Genomic DNA, 18,583 nt, shown 5'->3' on the forward strand with positions numbered 1-18,583 from the left:
AAGAAAAAGATGAACATTTATTGAAAATATTGGTTCATTAAGTCGTCAATTTAGAATGGGTCATTTGTTGAAAGGTATTCATTAAGTTATTAAAATAATAAACATAATAAAAAAGTTAACTATGGCCCAATGATAAATACGATATGAATGGAACATTATGTTGATTAATCGATAATTTGCAACATTGAGGTCGATTAATGAAAGAGAATCAGTCCATGTGAGGAATGATTCTACAGACTAGTGTTAGAGATATTTAAGGACCTTGTTCTAGGATTTTGTGAATCCCGTGTTTATTTAATTATTATTAATGAATTAATGATTTATTTGACACAAATGTAGAAGTGAATAAAGAAAAAGAGTCCCAGACCTGAACCAGTGATGATGACTGGTGGCGTTTCTGTCATGGTTGGGGAAGGACATGTATCTGGAACTCTGAGGTCCAACACAGAACATAATTGGTCAGATCCATCTTTTAGGAATGATCCCTGTAGATAGATAGTAGAAATACACAGAGATCATTTCCTTACCCTGGATTTATTGATTTATATTTATCATTAATGGATCAATGAGAGAGCCATTAATAGAGTTCAACAGTCCTCCCTTACCCACGATTTCACTTTCTGTGGTTTTGGTACCCACGGTTAACGGCAACCCCCAAATTTAAAATTTCTCCAGCCATCGACATCGTCTGCTCCTGACATCCAACCATGGACATTATCATGGCTGGATGATTCAGAATCACCTGAAGCAGATGATCCACCTTCTGACTTCTTGTCAGAAGGTCAATAGTTGCCTAACCTGTGTCACAATACCTGCGTCATTCACACAGGTATTATATCGACTCACATCATCACTAGAAGGATTAGTATAGTTCAATAAGATGTTTTGAGAGAAAGAGAGACCACATTCACATAACCTTAATGACAGTATATCATTCTATTTGCTCTATTTTTAATTAATTATTATTGTTAATTTCTTATTGTTTTTAATTTTTAAGTGAAACTTTATCATAGTGTGTTTCTATAGGAAAAAAACAGTATATATAGGGTTTGGTACTATGCATGGTTTTGGGCATCCACTGGGGGTTGTGAAATGTATTCCTCTCAGATAAGGGAGGACTGTTGAATAAACAAACACATAAAGAAAAAGAGAGTAAAGCATTGTCTAGCTGTGGATATATATGGTGAGGCAAGAATTATTACTATAAATGGAAACTACTAAATTCAATTACTAAAATATTGGAAACACTGATACTTCTTAAGAAATAAGTGTATTAAGGGTGTCACCCCTCTGGCTAAGGGTCGAATAGACTCTAATAAGTACAAATCAGTTCAAATTTGAGGTTGTTTCTTTTGTTAAGAGACAAAAAAAATCTACATTATGAAATTAATAAAAACCTAAATGGCTTAAATGTAGAAAGGAAGGATCAGTTCAGTCTCCATTTTGTATTTTCCATCGTCAGCTCTGTTTTGGTTCCTCAGAATGGACATACTCAAGCTGACCGAAGGATTCTTCTCTGGTCGCCATCTGTGGGGATGCTGCTGTGTCTCAGGGGAATAGGGACCACCGTAAGTAATAAAGTTCATGTCTTCGTTTGACAGGTTTTTAAAAAAAGTACATGTACTGTATTATCAAAAGTACGAATATAATTCAAAAAGCCAGCAATGGCCAATGATAAATATGAGATTATTACCAGGCATTATATTCATAAATCCATTTATGATAAATTAAGGATAATTAATATAACAATGTGATAAGTGATTCTATAGATAAGATGTAGAATATTCAAGGTTCTTATTCTTTATTTTTTTTGTGTGGATCATATGGTTTTTAAAATTAATACTAGCGGTTTAAGGAGTTAATGAAATAACATGCAGGAGGATAAGGAACACGAGGCTGAAAGACGCGGTGATAACGGCTGGTGACGTGGAGTGGGTCGTAGATGATGAAGATTATGAGTCGGGAACTCTTAGGTCCAAAGCAGAAAAAAACACAGTGCACTGTCTCCGCTCAAAGTGATTCTACATCCTTGATTTTAGGAATATAGAGAAACTTGTTTTAAGATAGTCTTTATGGATTTTGATTATTTTATTATCGATGGACCAATTTAAGAATCATTGTATAAATATTAACAAGCAGAGTTGAAGAGCATGAAGCATATTCATTCTTAATTTATATTGTGAAGCAATACAATCCTTTCAAATTCCATTAAGAAAAATAAATGATTCCAGTACCTTACCTCTCAGAGAAATTCTTATTCTGGTTATGAGCAAGTATAATATTATCCTTTTATTTTATTTTAATTAGTTTCAAGTATATAGTACATTGGTTAGACAGTTGTATAGTTTATAATGTGATCTCCCTACTCGCTCTTTCTCTCCTCTGACTCTCCACCCAGCCATTACCTTCCTGCTGACCGCATCCCCTATGCCGCGCTCCCCACCCCTGTGACTATCAACTACTATTTCGTACTTCTTTAACCCTTCACTCCATTTTCCCAGCCCCCCAAACCCCCGCCCCTCTGGCCATCACCAGGGTGTCCTCTACATTTGTGGGTATGTTTTTGATTAATTTGTTCTTTTTGTTTCTTAGATTCCACATATAAGTGAAATCATATGGTATTTATCTTTCTCTGTCTGACTTATTTCACTCAGCATAGTAACCTCTAGGTCCATCATCCATGTCATTGTGAATGGGAGGATTTCATTTTTATGGCTGAGTAATATTCCATTGTACATATGAACCATAACTTCTTTATCTCGTCTTCTGTTGATGGGCGTTTAGTTCGCTCCATTGTGCTGCCATGAACATAGATCTTTACGAATTACTATTTTGGTTTTCTTTGGATAAATACCCAGAAGTGCAATTGCTGGGTCAAAAGATATATCCATTTTTAATTTTTTGAGAAACTTCCAGACTGTTTTCTTATATTAATATGTTGCTAAATGTTGGACTACGTGTAAGGTGGAGATAACGTCTCAATCTTGTTTTCCTCCATTTTCTCAGAACAAGAACATTTATGCGGAGTTAAGCATCTGTGGCGTTTCTGTGCACCACGCCGGCCTCCCGGGGGGGAACGTGAGGGCAGTGTAAGTCATCATCGAGTTCTTGTCCTGGTTTGGATGGTTCGTTTAGGGTACCGCTGTAATAATTTAAAAAGTAGTAAATAAAAGAAGAAAGACCAACCGAGGCCCAATGATGAAGTTGAGAATGTATGAAACATCGTGTTGATTTTTCTATCTTTGGAATAATGAGGATGATTAATGAGAGATTGATTAGGCATCGATGCTAAAGAATGGTGATAGGAATAGTGAAGGCTCATGTCCTGGAGATTTTGTGATTTGTAGATGCATTTAATTAGTAGTCGTAGATTGACGAATTAGTGTATAAACAAATGAGATGTGAAAAGAGGCCCGAATGTGGACCAGTGATGACGACTGATGGCGTATGAGTCACACACAATGAATGCTATGTGTCTGGAAGTCTGAGGTCCAACACGAGACAAAATCTAGTCTATTTACTGTCATGCAAATGATCCTGTAGATCGATGTTAAGAATATGCAAGGAAATTGTTATTATTATTTTAAATTCATGGACGTCTATATTAATATAAATAGATCAATGGTAGAACAAGTAAATATATAAATAAAAAAGAGAATGAAGGTTTATCAACTAAGAATATACGTGGTGAGGCAAGAAATACTATTAATATAAACTGATGAAACTAATGCTAAGAAACGAATGGACCAAGGACATGACCTTTTTCTAAGGATCATGGAGATACTGACACTGTTATGTAATATTCAGTTTTATGAGCCTGTGTCAGTCTCGAGTTGAGGATGTTAACCTTGTTATATATGTATTTATATTTTCAAGTATATACGTTCTGAAAAATTAACAAATACCTAAGTAGCTGGATAAACGAAGCGAGGAAGACAATGACTAAAGGAAAGAAGGTTTCAGTTATTGATGATCTGCTTTGTCCTGTGCTCCTCAGAATCGATTTGTTTTCCATGGTAACGAGACCTGTGGTTTCCCTGTGTGTTCGGCATGGAGATGAATGTGAGTAAAGGTTAAAGTTCTTGTATTTATTTAAGATAAAAATTTTAAAAGGTACTGTACTGTGAAAAGTGTGAAATAGAATCCAAACGCAAACCATGGAAAATGATAACTATGGGATGCTTTGATGTGTATGTGAAATATTGATAACAATTAATGAAAGTGTATAACGATGTGGCAAATGGTCCGATAGACAGATGTGGAATATTTATTGCTCATATTCTTGGGTTTTTGTGAATCATAGGGTCTCAGAAATTAACATTAGTAAATTAAGGAATTAACTAGCAAATTAACGTATTTAAGAATGAAGAAAAAGAGGCCTAGATGTGGACCAATGATGATAGTTGGTGGAGTATGAGTCATAGATGATGAATATTATGTGTCTGAAACTCTGAGGTCCATAAAAAGAGAAATATCACCTGTCGCCTCATTTTGAAGAGACCCTATAGAAAGATTGTTAGGAAAAGACACAGGACCGTTTTCTTGGTTCATTTTCATGAATTTTGATTCTACTGTAATAAATGGCTCAAAAAAAAAAAACAATGTAAAAGTAGAAATAAGATGAAAAGGGTGACTCATGTCTACTCTTTACATATGTGACGAGACAATAAAAATTAATGAGTCGTGAAAATACCGAAGTTCATCAAGAAACGTAAATGGTTCATGTGTCTTATCTCTTTGGCTAAGAATGATACAGACAATGACTAACAAAGGGTTTATTCTTGATCCTTGTCAAGTTTGACATTGTCTGATTTGTTATGAAAATTAATGAATACGACCTCCATGTCCTTTTAATCTGTACATCCGAGGGGTGTCTCTCAACCTGGTTATCATCTTCTCTGCTTTATGTGCCTCAAGCTGGACACACCTGAGCTGATTAAGCCTTTGGCCGTGATCAGGAGCTCCGTTGGTCATGTGGAGGTACATGCGAGTAACAGTCAAATTATTCTCTTGGTTTGGGTTGTTTGAGTATTCGCTGTAATATTAAAAGTAGTATTAAATATACTCAGAGAATACTAGCTATACTCTGAGCATAAATACAGAATTGACATGAAACTTCATATTGATGAATATAGTCCATCAACGAAGCTGATTACTGGAGGAGGTATATTCATTGAGACAAATGGTTCAATGGATGGATATTAGAGATATTAAAGATCATGTCCTTGAGTATTTATGACTTCACAGACATTTGTTTTATTATTATTAGTGACTATGTGAATTGATCAGTAAATAGAGATAGAGGAGAATGAAGAACAAGAGTCCCACGCCTGGACCAGTGATGCCGACTGGTGGGCATGTGTTCCATATGTGGTGAAGGCTAATGTGTCTAGAATTCTGAAGTCCAACACAAAGAGAGCTAGTCTCTCCCCTCCGTCTGAAACTGTTCCTGTAGACAGATGTCAGGAGTATACAAGGCTCTTGTTCGTGGCCCTCGTGTTCACAAATTTTATAAAATATTGTTAAAGAATAAATGACAATAAATTTTATAAAATATTGTTAAAGAATAAATGACAATAAATACAGATGAAGAGAGTGAAGTATAGTATATATAATGCATAGTAAAGAAAAATAATACTAATGTAGATTGAAATCAATATTAAATGGATCAAGTGTATTACATCTTCGACTAAGGATTATATATAAATCGATAAATAATAGTTACTGCTCTGAGTCAATTATGACTCCGATGTTTAATTTATGAAGAGAAAGACAAATATTACCATTCAATAAATGAGTACATTACATGAATGGTGGGAACGATGGATCAATAGAGAGACTGTCTTACTATTTTGATTTGTCTGTTCAGAACAGGTGGTCCACCGTGATCAAGGTTGTCATGCTTCCTTCGTGTCGGGAGAGAAGCCAGTGTGAGTTATAGACCACATTCTCATCTTGGTTTGGGTCTTTCCTTTAAAGGTATTCATGATATTAATAAAAGTGATAAATATAATTAAACAGTTAACTCTGTCCAAATATAATGTGAAATATTAATGTTGATTAATCAACATCGAAGTGGATCAATCAAAGCGATATGGCCTACATGGGAAATGGACCCTGTTAGATATAGTCAAATATATCGTACTTGCGTTTTGTGAGTCATGCATTCATTGTTTTATTATTTAGAAATCATCTATGAATAAATTATTTGTTCAGTATAAATGTGAAAATAAGTGAAGGAAAGGAGACCCAAACATGGACCCATACTGACCACTGGTGGCGTATGAGTTATGAACAGGAATACAGTGTGTCTGGAACTCTGACGTCTGACACAAAAATAATCAGATGAATTCCTCTGTTGGAAATGATACTATAAACAGAAGTCAGAAATATAAAAAATTAAGATCTTTTTCAGGTTCATAGATTTAGGTTTTATTACTAATGGATCAATGATAGAGCCATTAAACAAAAATAAAAAGAATGTTAACTATTATCTAACTATGAACATTTATGGTGAAGTAAGAGATATTACTAATAAAATTGAGGAAGACAGTGATGCTGCCTAAGAAATAAGCAAATCGAGGTGATCACTCTTTGGCTAAAGATCCTAATAGACTTTGAGAAACAAGAGTCAGTTTTATTTATTAGATCAATCTCAAGTTTGAGGTTATTTTCTCTGTTAAGAGAGAAAAAAAATCTACATTATGAAAATTTGTAAATACCTAAATTACTAAGTAAACGAAATGTTGAAAGCCGAGATCAGTAGAGATAAGGTCTCAATTTTCTATATCATCTACTGTGCTCTGTCCTCTTAGGAAAGGATGCCCCCAAGCCGACCTCAGCATCTCCCAGTTTCACATGAGTATTAAGGGCATGGAGACCAACAGGAATAATGATCAAAGTTCTTGTCTTAGTTCTAGCGTGTTTTTTTTTTTAAGTGTATTCACTGTATCACTAAAAAGTGTGAAATATAATCAAATAAGGCCAACTGTAGCCCAGTGACAAATATGAGGGTTATTATATTTATTAACCTGTATTGATGATGTTGAATAATGCATTAATGAAAAACAGGATCATTCAGAGATATATCGATGTGAGAATAAGTCTAGATACAGTGGGGATTGGGTCTCAGTCTTTTTTTTATCATCTGACCTGCTGTCCTCAGAATGGATGCACTTGAGCCAATTTGTGGGTCCTTCTACCAACCATCACGAGCCCCGGGGTTGCGTCTGGTTGTTCGAGTGTGGAGGCCCGTGTGAGTACACCAATGCTCTTATTTCAATTTAGTGGTTTAAGGGTGTTCACTATATTATTATAACATGTGAAATTCCATCAGTGGGTGGCAACCATGGCCCCCAAATGCAATTAATATGAAACATTATTTTTATTAATTCATATATGAAACATCGAGGTCGATTAATGAAGGGGCGGATTGCTGAGGGAAATAATTCTATAGAATGAAGCAAGTTGACCAATAGTATATTCAACACTGAGGTCGATTAAGAAGAGAAATTTAGAATAGTTGTTCTAAAGAAAATGATTCTATATACAGATGTTTACAGATACTAAAGCTACTTAAAAATTTATTGGTATATATTTATTATTAGTGAATTAATGATTATCTCTAAACAAAACTGTAATTGAATGAAGAACAAGAGGGCGAAGTCTGAATCCATGTTGAGGACTAGTGGCATGTGAGTCAAGGATGAGGGATGCTTATCTAGAACTCTGAGGTCCAACGCAAAACTAAATCTTGTCTGTTGCTTCTGACACAAATTAAAAAAAAAAACAGTTGTTAGGGATACCCAAGGATCTTATATTTGAGCTTTTGAGTTTTACACATATTGATTATTAAAAGTTAATACAATAATAACTACACAAATATATGAATAAATGAAAGAAAAATTTAGTGGAGGAACTATAGCACACATAAGGAAACAAACATCGTTACCAATCCATTTCTAAGGAAGTGGCGTCCATTAAAAATATATAGTGACTCCTATACCTTAGTGTAAGGGACACGTGGACGGATGGTTTATGCTCTGTGCTGTTTGGGTAGCGGGTGTTTTTTTTTAATTAATAAATAGAAAAAATATATAATTTAATCAACTGACCACATTAAAGAGGACTGAGCATGAACCAGTTTCAGTACAATGTTTTAAAAGTTTGAGGATTTTATATTCACTTTTACAGTTACTTATTCTACATGGGTTTGCACTGCAGGTTATAAACATCCTCTGTGGCAGTGATCTAAGCTGTTAATTCAATGAAGAAACCCATAAGAAGATGTAAGTTACCGACAGTGTTTAGATGGTGGGTGGATAGTGAGTTCGTAGTTGTTCTTTCTTTCATCTTTAAGGAATATAAAAGTTAAATGAAAAAGAGCCGAATATATGGTGCCGGAAGGAGATTTGACGTTGGGTGTCAAACACAGGGCAATATACAAATGATGTGTTATTTAATTGTACACTTGAAACCTATATGGTTTTAGTAACCATACATTTAATTTAAAAAATAAATTTAATTTAAAAAAAGGAAAAGGACGCTCGATGGAAGTGGGATGCATTCGGAATGTGTCTTGGAGTGACTTTGTTTTGCATTACTGAAGTCCATTTGAAAATTTGATATATTACACCTGTGGGAATAAGCCTAGAGCTAGTTTCAGTAATTTTCGAGAATCTAATTATGGGGTTTAAGTAGATTCTAGGGATTTATTGCATTATTCTAAGGGAGTAAATGAAAGAAAGTAGATGAATTAGATAGATAGATGGTAGATAGATAAAATAAATTTGGATTAATTAAGAAAAAATGTGAGACAGGAATTTTTGTTATGTGATTCTGGAATGCTATAGTGTATGTATTATAAAGTCGTACACTTGAAACTCATATAATGTTATTAACTGATGTTACAATAAGTTTAACTAAAAAAGAAGAAACTTATAGTTCAAGGGTGTCACCTCTCCAGGTTAGGGTGGTGTAAAGCAGTGGTCCTCAGACTGGAACGGGCATCAGAATCACCTGGAGGGGCTGGTCACACTGCACACCGTCGGCCCCGCCCCCAGCATTTCTGATTAGGCGGGATTGAGGTGGGCTCCAAGGATCTGCATTTCTAATAAGCTCATTAGTTCAGCTGGTACTGCCTAGTGGGAGACAGTGCTTTGAGAATCATTAATAAAGCAAGATATACGTAATAATAGTCAATGCCCTTGCTCTGGCTCAGTGATGAGTTCCAGACTTTATTTTATGAAGGGAAACAAGGTATCAAATGCATTAATTAATAAATAGCTAAAAGTGAAATGAAAGGGAAAAAGCATGGTTTGATGGAGAAAATGTCTAAATCTTTTAACATCATCTTTATACTCCACAAAATGGATGCACCTGAACTGATTTAAGCATTCGAACGGACTGAGATCTCTAGGCAGCCTCTCTGTTTAGAAACATATATTTCTTTTCTTTTCTTTCTTTTTTTTTTTTTAACTAAATTTATTGGGGTAACATTGGTTAATCAAATTATGTAGGTTTCGAGTGTGCAATTCAATAGTACATCATCTGTATATTGCATTGTGTGTTCACCACCCAAAGTCAAATCTCCTCCTATCACCATATATTTAAAATGAGGAAATGTTTGCATTCATGAATAAAATTAAACAAAGACAGGCCAGTACTAATGATAAGGAAGCAAAGTTTATGATTAATTTGATTTGGCATTGCTTACGATGATTTTAAAAACAAGTCACGTCTATGTTGTTCATTTTTATAGCTCTTGAAATTTCTATTTTAGGTTTTCCTAAACATTTTGTAATTGATGTACGCTATTTTCATTCGGAGGAAGGAGCATGTAGGAGATGTAAGTACGAGTCAGCATTTAGTTCTGAGGATGGATTCATTCTCTATACAGAAAAGATATGCAAATGATATGAAAAAGGCCAACCGTGGACCAGTGATGTGAGTGGAATGCATTCTGAACTGTATTTTATGATCAAAACACGTATGACCTACTGAGGTCCATTACAAGAAAGGAATTAGGTGTTTACATCTGTGGGAATGAGCCTTTGGATAGCTGTCGGTAATATTTAAGGAGCATATCTCAGCCTTTGGTGCTTCATGGATGTTGATTTTATCATAAGTGAATAAATGAGAGACTAAACAAGTGCGGCAGTATATAAAGATGAAGGGGCTGAGGCGTACGCAGTGGTCACGCGAGGTTATCAGTAATAAGCTTGGGACCACCGTGGCTCATTGAGCATCAGACGGACCGGGGGGGGGCGTTACATTTTGGGGTAAGAATGGTACAGACGGTGATACAGGGTAGTCTGTATTGTTGTTTTGAATCAGTCGTGAGCTCGAGTGGTTCATTTACTATAGAAAGAAAGAAATAGTCATGCTATAAAACAATAAATACCTAGATGACGAAGACAATAAGAAAACCATGCACTGACAGCAAGAATATCTCGGTATTTTATTATCTATATTGCTTATACTCAGAATGAATGCACGGGCTGATTTAGTCCTTCTGCCACGGCCAAGAGCTTTTGGGTGGTCTTCTTAATAAGGGTAGTCACTGTAGACAGATCTATGAAATGTAATCACCGAAGGCCAACTATAGCCTAATAATGGAACTGGTGTCTGTGTGAAGCATGATGTTGATTAGTCAATATTTTAAACATTGAGGCCACGTAGAGAAAGTGATCTAGTCTCTGTGGGAAGTAATTCTACTGACAGATGTTAGGGAGTTCCAAGAAATTTCTTGAGGGTTTTGATTTATGTGTGTTTATGTCGTTTGTGAATTATTGAATTAATAAAAATAAATGAAGACTAAGAGGGCAAAACCCAGACCAGTAATGACGTCTGGTGCACATGAGTCATGCGCAGTGAACGTGACCATGTATGAGTGAGGTCCAACCCAGGAATCTAGTACATTCGCCCTGTTGGACATGTTCGTATAGACATAGGTCTTTTTCTTGAACTTGTAGCCATGGATTTCAAAAAAAATATTATTCTAAAAGAATCAATGGCAGAAAAATGGACGGATATGTAAATGGATAAAGGTGAAGAGGGTAAAGCATTGTTTATTATTAAAATATATAATAGAAAATTAGAAGGAATAACAAATGGACTAAATACATTACATCTCTGACTAAGTATGATATAGACAGTGATAAGCAGCAGTCGGTTACTGTCAGGAATTTGACACTTGATTTATTAAGAAGAATATAAGTAAATATTACCGTTATTAATTTAAATAAATACCTAAGTGATCATGTATACGGATGGTGAAAACCTTGGATCAGTGGAGAGAATTCTCACTCTTTTTATCACTCCTCTGCTTGGTTTTCTTCAGAATGGATATTGTTGCTGATTTCAGCTTCCACCGTGATCAAGATTGTCACGTGGGCCCCGTGTGAACAAAGAACCTCACGTGAGTGATGGTTCGGATCGTTTGTTTAAGGGTATGCGTGGTATTTTCTTAAAAGGTGTTAAATTAATCAGAAAATTAACTTGTCCAGTAATAAATATGATACGAAATATTGATTAATCAATATTTATAACACTGAGACCAATTAACAGAAGAGATACGGTCGGTGTGGAAAGCGATCGCGTAGACAGATGGTAGGGATGTTCGAGGGTCTCACCCTTGTGTTTTTTGTGTATGAATCATGTATTTTGTCACTATCAGGAAATTTATGATTTAATCAATGCGAATATAGACATGAATTAAATAAAAAAGAAACCTAAACCTGGACCAGTGAGGAGGACAGGTAGCATGAGTCTATTTTTATGGATCATTTCCAAGTTTGAGGTGTTCCCCTTGTTAATCGATAAAAAATACACACACACACACACACACACACACACATAATGAGAAATTAATAAATACCTAAAAACCAGAGTAAGTAAAATGTGGAAAGGAAAGGATCAATTTATTTAGGTCCTAATTTTTTTTCGATCAACTACTTCACTCTGTGCTTCTCGGAATGTAGACATTAAAGGTGATTTCAGCATCTTCCGAGGTCATGAGCTGCTACACGAAGACCAGTGTACTAGCCAATGTTCCTCTTGGCTTAACTTTTTTTAAATTTTTCAAAACAGTTTTCACTGTATTCTTAGAAAGTATTAAATGTGATCAAGGAAGATAAGTCATGTCGGTGTTAAATATCAGATTAATATGAAGCATTACGTTGCTTAATCCATGCAGGAAACACTGAACTTGGTTAATGGAAGAAATTTGGCCTTAGTGGACATGACTGTAGAGGTAGACGTTAGAGATGTTCAAGAATCTTATTCTTGTTTTTTTGTGTGTGCGATTTATGTGTATTTCTTCATTAATGAATTGAACAATGAATAAATGTAGTCATTAATAGCGAATTAAGGCCAATACTGGGCCGACACCAATGACTGTCGCCAGGTGGGGCTTATATGATGTTTAAGTGTCTGGAACTCTGGGGTCCAACGCAAATGGGACCCAGTCCAGTCTCCGTTTATGGATGGATTTAGGCATTGACAAGGATCCTGTTCTTGGTCTCTGAGTTCATGAAGTTTTGAAATATTATTATAAAAGTTTCAGCGGCAGAATCCATGAACAGATGTATACATGAATAAAGAAGTTGAGAGCGAAGCTTTGTTCATTAATAAAATATGTAATAATGAAAACGAATGTCAATATTAATTGGAATGATTCAAAAGGACCAAATGTATTAATGTATTTGACTAAGAGTGACGCAGACAGGTAATAGTTATTGCTCTCAGGTATTAGTTTAACATTTATTTTATTTAAAAAAATGCTACTGTAAATTCATAAATGCCCAAATGACTAAATGAATAGTGGAAAAGACGGTACCGTGGAGAAATTGTCTCAGTCTTTTATTACATCGTCTGCTCATACTTTTCGCAGTGAACGCACTGAGCTGATTTTAGCATCTGCTGTGATTAAGATTGTTATGTTACCTTTGTGTTAGACAAGGGACCAAGGTGAATACTAGCCAAAGATCTTATCTTGGTTTGGTTGATTTTTTAAAAAACAGCATTCACAACATTATTAAGAAACAATAAATGTAATTTTAAAATTAACTATGGCACGGCGACACATGTGATATGAAATATGTTGATTAGCGGATAACGTGCAATGTTGAGGTCGGTTAATGAAAAAGGTATAATCTATGTGGCGCATGATCCTATAGACAAAAGCTAAGTTTATTCAAGGGTCTTTTTCTTGTGATTTTTTTGAATCATATTTTTTTAAATTATCAATGAAGCAATGCTTTAATCGTTACAAATGTAGAAACGAGTGAAGAAAAAAAGACCCAAAAACGCACCAGTGATCATGACTGGTGGCGTAGGAGTGACGTGCCGTGACTACTAAATGTCCGTGACTCTCGAGTCCGCGAAAAACAGATTCTAGTCTGTCTTTACAAAGATAGGACTTTACAAAGATCATATTCTTATTCTAGGTTCATAGGTTTAGATTTATTGTCATTAATGAATCAGTAATTGAAAAATTAAAACTGTAATAAACAGAGAGAAGAGTGAAGCTTCGTCCAACAAGAAGCATGTACGTGAGGCGAGAAACATTTTTAATAAAACTGAATTCATACTTATTGAGCAATAAATGCGACAAGCATTTTGCCTAAGAATCATTTAGACACTGAGAAAGTAAGACTCACTGTTTTCCTGGGTCAGTCTCGAGATGAAGGTTTTCTTTTGTTAAAAGAAAAATACTACATTATGGAAAATTAATACATGTCTAAATGAATACATGAAATGTGGGAAATGCGGGTCAGTGGAGGTGGGCGTGACATGTTTTATCATCTTTTCTGCTCCGCACTCTTTAGAATGGACGAGCTCGAGCTGATTTAAGGATTCTTCCATGTTCACGAGCTCTCTGGTGGCATTCATGTGTCGGGGGCATGGGGACCATGTGAGTAACAGTCCAGTGTCGCTCTTAGTTTTAATACCTTGTTTAAGGCTGTTCACTGTGTTGTTCAGGAATGTAAAATGTAATTAATGAAAGAAAGAGCCCACTCAGAAATACGGAATTACTATGAAGCAGTATTGAATTAGGCAATAAACAATTAGAAATTAATGAAGAAAATTAGGGGCAATATCGGATCGATAATGATTACTGGTAGCGTGTGAGTCACAGACAATGAATACGTGTCTGGAATGTGTCCAACACAATAGCTGTGTGGTCTTTCTCTCCATGCAAAGAGCGTCTCATGTTATATCATCTGCTCTGCTCTGTGCTCTTCAGAATGGATGCACTTGAGCTGATTTAAGCATCTTCCAAGGTCACGAGCTCTGGTTGCACCTGCGTTGTAGGAACATGACACCAATGTCAGTAACGGTTAACGTTGTCTTGGTTTGAGTGCTTTGTTGACGCTAATCGCCGTATTATCCAAAAGCATTAAATATAATCAAAGCCGGCGAAGGATGACAAATTTAATATCAGCTGGACATAAAGCATTATGTTGACTAATCCATAAATGCGACACTGGGGTCGGCTAATGAAAGAGATTTAGTCACTCTGTAATATTGTAGAGACAGATGTTGGCAATGTTGAACTCTTATTTTTTTATTTATATATATTTCTTTATGAACTAATTTATAAGTACACATTTGTGAGAAAATGAAAGAGGGACAGTCATGGACCAGTGATGACGACTGGTGGCTTATGAGACACATACAATGAATATCGTATTTCTGGAACTCTGAGGTGTGATAGAAGAGTCATCTGGTCTTACATGTAAAGGGATCTTAGGTACAGATGTTAGTAACATTTAAGGATTTTGTGTTCATGAATTTTAATAATGAATTTATAAAAGTATTAAAAAGTATTAATGGTAGAAAAATAAACAAATTTATAAGTGCATAAAGGTGAAGAGGTTGAAGTATTGTTCTTTGGTAGAATATAGTAAGGTAAAAGAATATCGTTAAATTTTAAAATGGATAAAGACCATGTGTATTTCACCTTTGACCAAGATTGACATAGACAATGGAATGTAGCAGTCAGTTTTTGCCTGATTCGGATGCATGTTTCAAGTTTATTTTTAAGATAAAAATAATAAAATATTTCTGTTAGTTAATAAATGCTAAATGGTGGCGGAGCATGAGTCCGTGGAGAGAAAGTCTCAACCTCTTTATCTCTTTCCTTGTTTCATACTCTGCAGAACAGATTGGTCTGATTTCATCTATTGTTATCAAGATGGTCACGTTCCCTTTCTCTTAGGAAAGAGATCTAAGTGAGGAGTAGTCAGAATCTTGTGGTTTGGGCCATCAGTTAAGCATATTTGCAATATTATTAAAAAGTGACAGATATAATTAAAGAGTTAACTATGGCCTAGTGATAAATATGACATGAACATTATATTGAGTAACATAATAGGTAACATGGAGATTGATTAAAGAAAGACATAGTCTACGTTGGCAAAGATTCTACAGAAGTTAAAGATATTCAAGCATCTTATTCTTCAGTGTTTTAGAGTCATATATTTATTGTATTATTTTCAACAAACTAATGATTTAACTGATACGAATGTAGAAATAAATGAAGAAAATGTGGGCCTCCAATGCACCCATGATGACGCTGGTGATGGAGAAGTCATGGACGATGAATAATGCATGTCTGGGTGTCTGAGGTCCATAGTAATAAATAGTCTATTCCGTCACTGACTTGGTCCTCTAGATGGGTATTAGAAACACACGAAGATTATATCCTTGTTTTTAGCTTATGAATATAGTTTGTTAGTATTAATAGATCAATAGTGGAATCAGTAAAAACATGTAAATAATAGGTAAAGGAAAAAGGATAAGGTATTATCCAATTATAAACATATGGCCAGGCAAGAAATACTAATAAAATTGAAAATACTGATAATCATTAAGAAATAAATGGAACCAAAGTATTAGATATACTTGGCTATGGATGAATCTTAGGGTCACTCTCAAATTTGAGGTTGCCACTTTGATTAAGAGAAAAATATATTTACATCATGAAAACTTTATAAATATCTAAATTAGTAAGGAAGTGAAATATGGAAAGCAAGGAGCAACGGAGACAAGGTCTTAACTTTTTTCTATCACCCGTGCTTTGTGCTTCTCAGAACAGACACACTCAGCTCCTGTGCGCATCTCAGTGGTGGCCCCGTGACCGCGTCTCTGTGTTGGGAGCACACTGTGAGTAACACTCCAAGTTCTTGTCTTGGTTGCAACAATATTTGTTTTAGGATATTCAATGTATTTTTAAAAAGTGCCATAAAGAGTCGAAATTTGCCAAATATAGCCCAGTAATAACTATTGAATTAAAGAGACATCGATATATTGATTACCATATGTGAAATTTAAGATAATTAATGAAAGAACTATATGGATGTGAGAGTGGTTAGGGATATCATGGCTCTTCTTGGCTTTTTGTGAATAATAATATTTTAAATCATTAGTGAACTAATGAATTAGTCAATAAACAATTAGAAATCAATGAAGAAAACAAGGGATTGATGATGACTACTGGTGGCGTATGAGGCCCATACAATGAATACGTCTCTGGAACTCTGAGGTCCAATATAAAAGAAATCCAGCCTATTTTTATAATTGGATAAACAAAATAATCAATAAACAAGCATAAAATAAACATAAAGGTGGCGAAATATTGTCTAATTATAAAAATATGTGTTTAGGCAAGGAATAATATTAATGTACATTTCGAACTGACATCTCTAAGGGATTACATGATGTGGATTGTTATTCTTTGACTAAGGATGTCATAGTTATTTATAAGTGGTAGTCAATATTTGTGTTACTGTCAGTGGTTAGATCAATATTATTTACTTATGAGAAATTAAAATATGTATTATCCCAATACATTGATGCTGTAAATGACTGACTAAATGAAAGACAGAATGCGGTGACCAATGGCATACTGTCTCAACCTTTTTTTGTCATTGTACTCCTTAGGATGGCCACATTCGGGTGACTTCAGTGTCTTCCACAGACAGGAGCGCCATGGTCGCACCTGTGCATTAAAAGCATGGAGACCAACGTGAGTGATGTCAAAAGTTGTTTTTTTGGTTTCGTGGTTTTTAAAAAAAGATTTCCCTGCATTATGAAAAGTGTCATATAAAATCAAACACGATAACCATGGCTAAGTAGTAAATTTGGGGTTAATATGAAGCATTATATTAATTAATTTATCCAGGATGACTTTGAAGTTAATTAATGAAAGATGTATAGTCAGTAGGAAATAATTCTGTAGAGAAATGTTAGAGATATTTAAAGATCTTGCTTTAATTTTTTGTGATCTCTAGGGATTTATTTTGTTGTTTTTAGTTAACCGATGAGTTAATTAATAAAAACGTAGGAACATTAGCGAATATAATGGATACTGAACCTGAAGCAATGATGACAATTGGTCTTGTCTGAGTCTTGGCTCCTGAACACTATCGATCTGAAAGTCCGAGGTCCAGCACAGAACATAGGTCAAATCCCTCTGCTGGAACTGTTTCAATAGAGAGATATCAAGAATATATGATGATCATATTCTTATACGAATTTCACAAACGTAGATTTGTTATTGTTAATGGTATAATGATGGAACCATTAATGAATATAAATAAGTATTTGAAGAATAAGAGAGGGAAGCATTGTCCAACTATTATAAATGTGTGGCGATGCCCCTTCAGACATTAGTAGCTAAGGCTCTCACTTCTTTAACTGAGGTCATATATACTCTGATAAGGAAGAGTCGATTCTATTCTTCTTGGTACTGAAGATTGCGTTTTTCCTTTTGTACGATAGACAAATAGATGGATAGATGGATGGATGGATGGATAAATAGATAGATATTAAGAAAACTAAATCGATACTGAATATATGAAAAGTGAAAGCAAGGATCAGCAGTGACTAGGTGTTTTTTTTTTTTTTTTTTTTCCAATCACTTGCTTTCCCTGTATTCCTGAGAATGGAAACACTTGAGCCGATGAGAGTGTCTTCCATGGTGACGAGCTCTGTGGTTCTTCTATATAAGGAGAAAGTGAAGGTTAATGTGAGTAATAGTAAAATTCATTTCTTGCTTTCATGGTTTTTTAAAAGATAATTCACTATATTGTTAAGATGTCTGAAATATGATTTAAGAAGACAACTATATCTTAGTGATAAATATGGGATATATGAAACACATTGATTAATTCAGTGGAAAACTGAGGATAATTAATGAAACAGATACAGTGATATGAAAGTATTCTACAGAATAGGATATAAAGGCTCTTTTAGGGATTTTCCTTATCATAGTGATTGGAAATTATTAGTAAATTAATGATTTAGTCAATAGACAACTAGAAATGACTAAAGAAAAAGAGGGACAATATTGGATCGATGATGACTACTGGTGGCGTATGAGTCATATGCGATGAATACGTGTCAAACTCTGAGGTCCAACGTACAATCTAGCCCATCCCCATTGTTTGAAGGGGTCCTGTAGACGCATGTCAGGAATACACAAGGATCTTGGTTTTGGCTTACCGTTCGTGCATTATCATTCTATTATTATAATTGGATATGTATGAAATTCTATAAATACGTAAACAAATAGGGA

At 34.9% G+C, this 18,583-nt stretch overlaps 1 long non-coding RNA gene, 10 other non-coding genes and 2 pseudogenes across 12 annotated transcripts in view; all 13 read left to right on the forward strand.

Annotated features, from left to right (window-relative positions):
* LOC107497560 overlaps positions 1 to 18,583 on the forward strand; it is an 88,571-nt gene that overhangs the window by 55,851 nt on the left and 14,137 nt on the right. For both annotated transcript variants that reach the window (XR_004950049.1, XR_004950050.1), the window contains exons 16-21: positions 1,482 to 1,568; positions 3,007 to 3,089; positions 3,998 to 8,288; positions 9,782 to 9,847; positions 11,342 to 16,170; positions 16,948 to 18,034. This is a non-coding gene — a long non-coding RNA (uncharacterized LOC107497560). The remainder of the gene's footprint in view (positions 1 to 1,481; positions 1,569 to 3,006; positions 3,090 to 3,997; positions 8,289 to 9,781; positions 9,848 to 11,341; positions 16,171 to 16,947; positions 18,035 to 18,583) is intronic.
* Positions 369 to 443, forward strand: LOC118601125. The gene has a single exon (XR_004950216.1). It is a non-coding gene; the product is annotated as a small nucleolar RNA SNORD113/SNORD114 family (small nucleolar RNA).
* Positions 3,421 to 3,495, forward strand: LOC118601114. The gene has a single exon (XR_004950208.1). It is a non-coding gene; the product is annotated as a small nucleolar RNA SNORD113/SNORD114 family (small nucleolar RNA).
* On the forward strand, positions 4,387 to 4,461 carry LOC118601113. Its single transcript, XR_004950207.1, has one exon. It is a non-coding gene; the product is annotated as a small nucleolar RNA SNORD113/SNORD114 family (small nucleolar RNA).
* LOC118601129 lies at positions 5,332 to 5,408 on the forward strand. The gene has a single exon (XR_004950220.1). It is a non-coding gene; the product is annotated as a small nucleolar RNA SNORD113/SNORD114 family (small nucleolar RNA).
* Positions 6,257 to 6,330, forward strand: LOC118601126. Its single transcript, XR_004950217.1, has one exon. It is a non-coding gene; the product is annotated as a small nucleolar RNA SNORD113/SNORD114 family (small nucleolar RNA).
* LOC118601123 lies at positions 7,668 to 7,739 on the forward strand. Its single transcript, XR_004950214.1, has one exon. It is a non-coding gene; the product is annotated as a small nucleolar RNA SNORD113/SNORD114 family (small nucleolar RNA).
* LOC118601133 lies at positions 14,103 to 14,170 on the forward strand (annotated as a pseudogene).
* Positions 14,642 to 14,716, forward strand: LOC118601119. The gene has a single exon (XR_004950212.1). It is a non-coding gene; the product is annotated as a small nucleolar RNA SNORD113/SNORD114 family (small nucleolar RNA).
* On the forward strand, positions 15,565 to 15,638 carry LOC118601137. Its single transcript, XR_004950226.1, has one exon. It is a non-coding gene; the product is annotated as a small nucleolar RNA SNORD113/SNORD114 family (small nucleolar RNA).
* LOC118601118 lies at positions 16,484 to 16,555 on the forward strand. Its single transcript, XR_004950211.1, has one exon. It is a non-coding gene; the product is annotated as a small nucleolar RNA SNORD113/SNORD114 family (small nucleolar RNA).
* On the forward strand, positions 17,382 to 17,456 carry LOC118601134. The gene has a single exon (XR_004950223.1). It is a non-coding gene; the product is annotated as a small nucleolar RNA SNORD113/SNORD114 family (small nucleolar RNA).
* On the forward strand, positions 18,357 to 18,426 carry LOC118601117 (annotated as a pseudogene).

Source organism: Rousettus aegyptiacus, unplaced genomic scaffold, assembly GCF_014176215.1.
Source record: "Rousettus aegyptiacus isolate mRouAeg1 unplaced genomic scaffold, mRouAeg1.p scaffold_m13_p_3, whole genome shotgun sequence".
In the NCBI taxonomy this organism is placed as follows: Eukaryota; Metazoa; Chordata; class Mammalia; order Chiroptera; family Pteropodidae; genus Rousettus; species Rousettus aegyptiacus.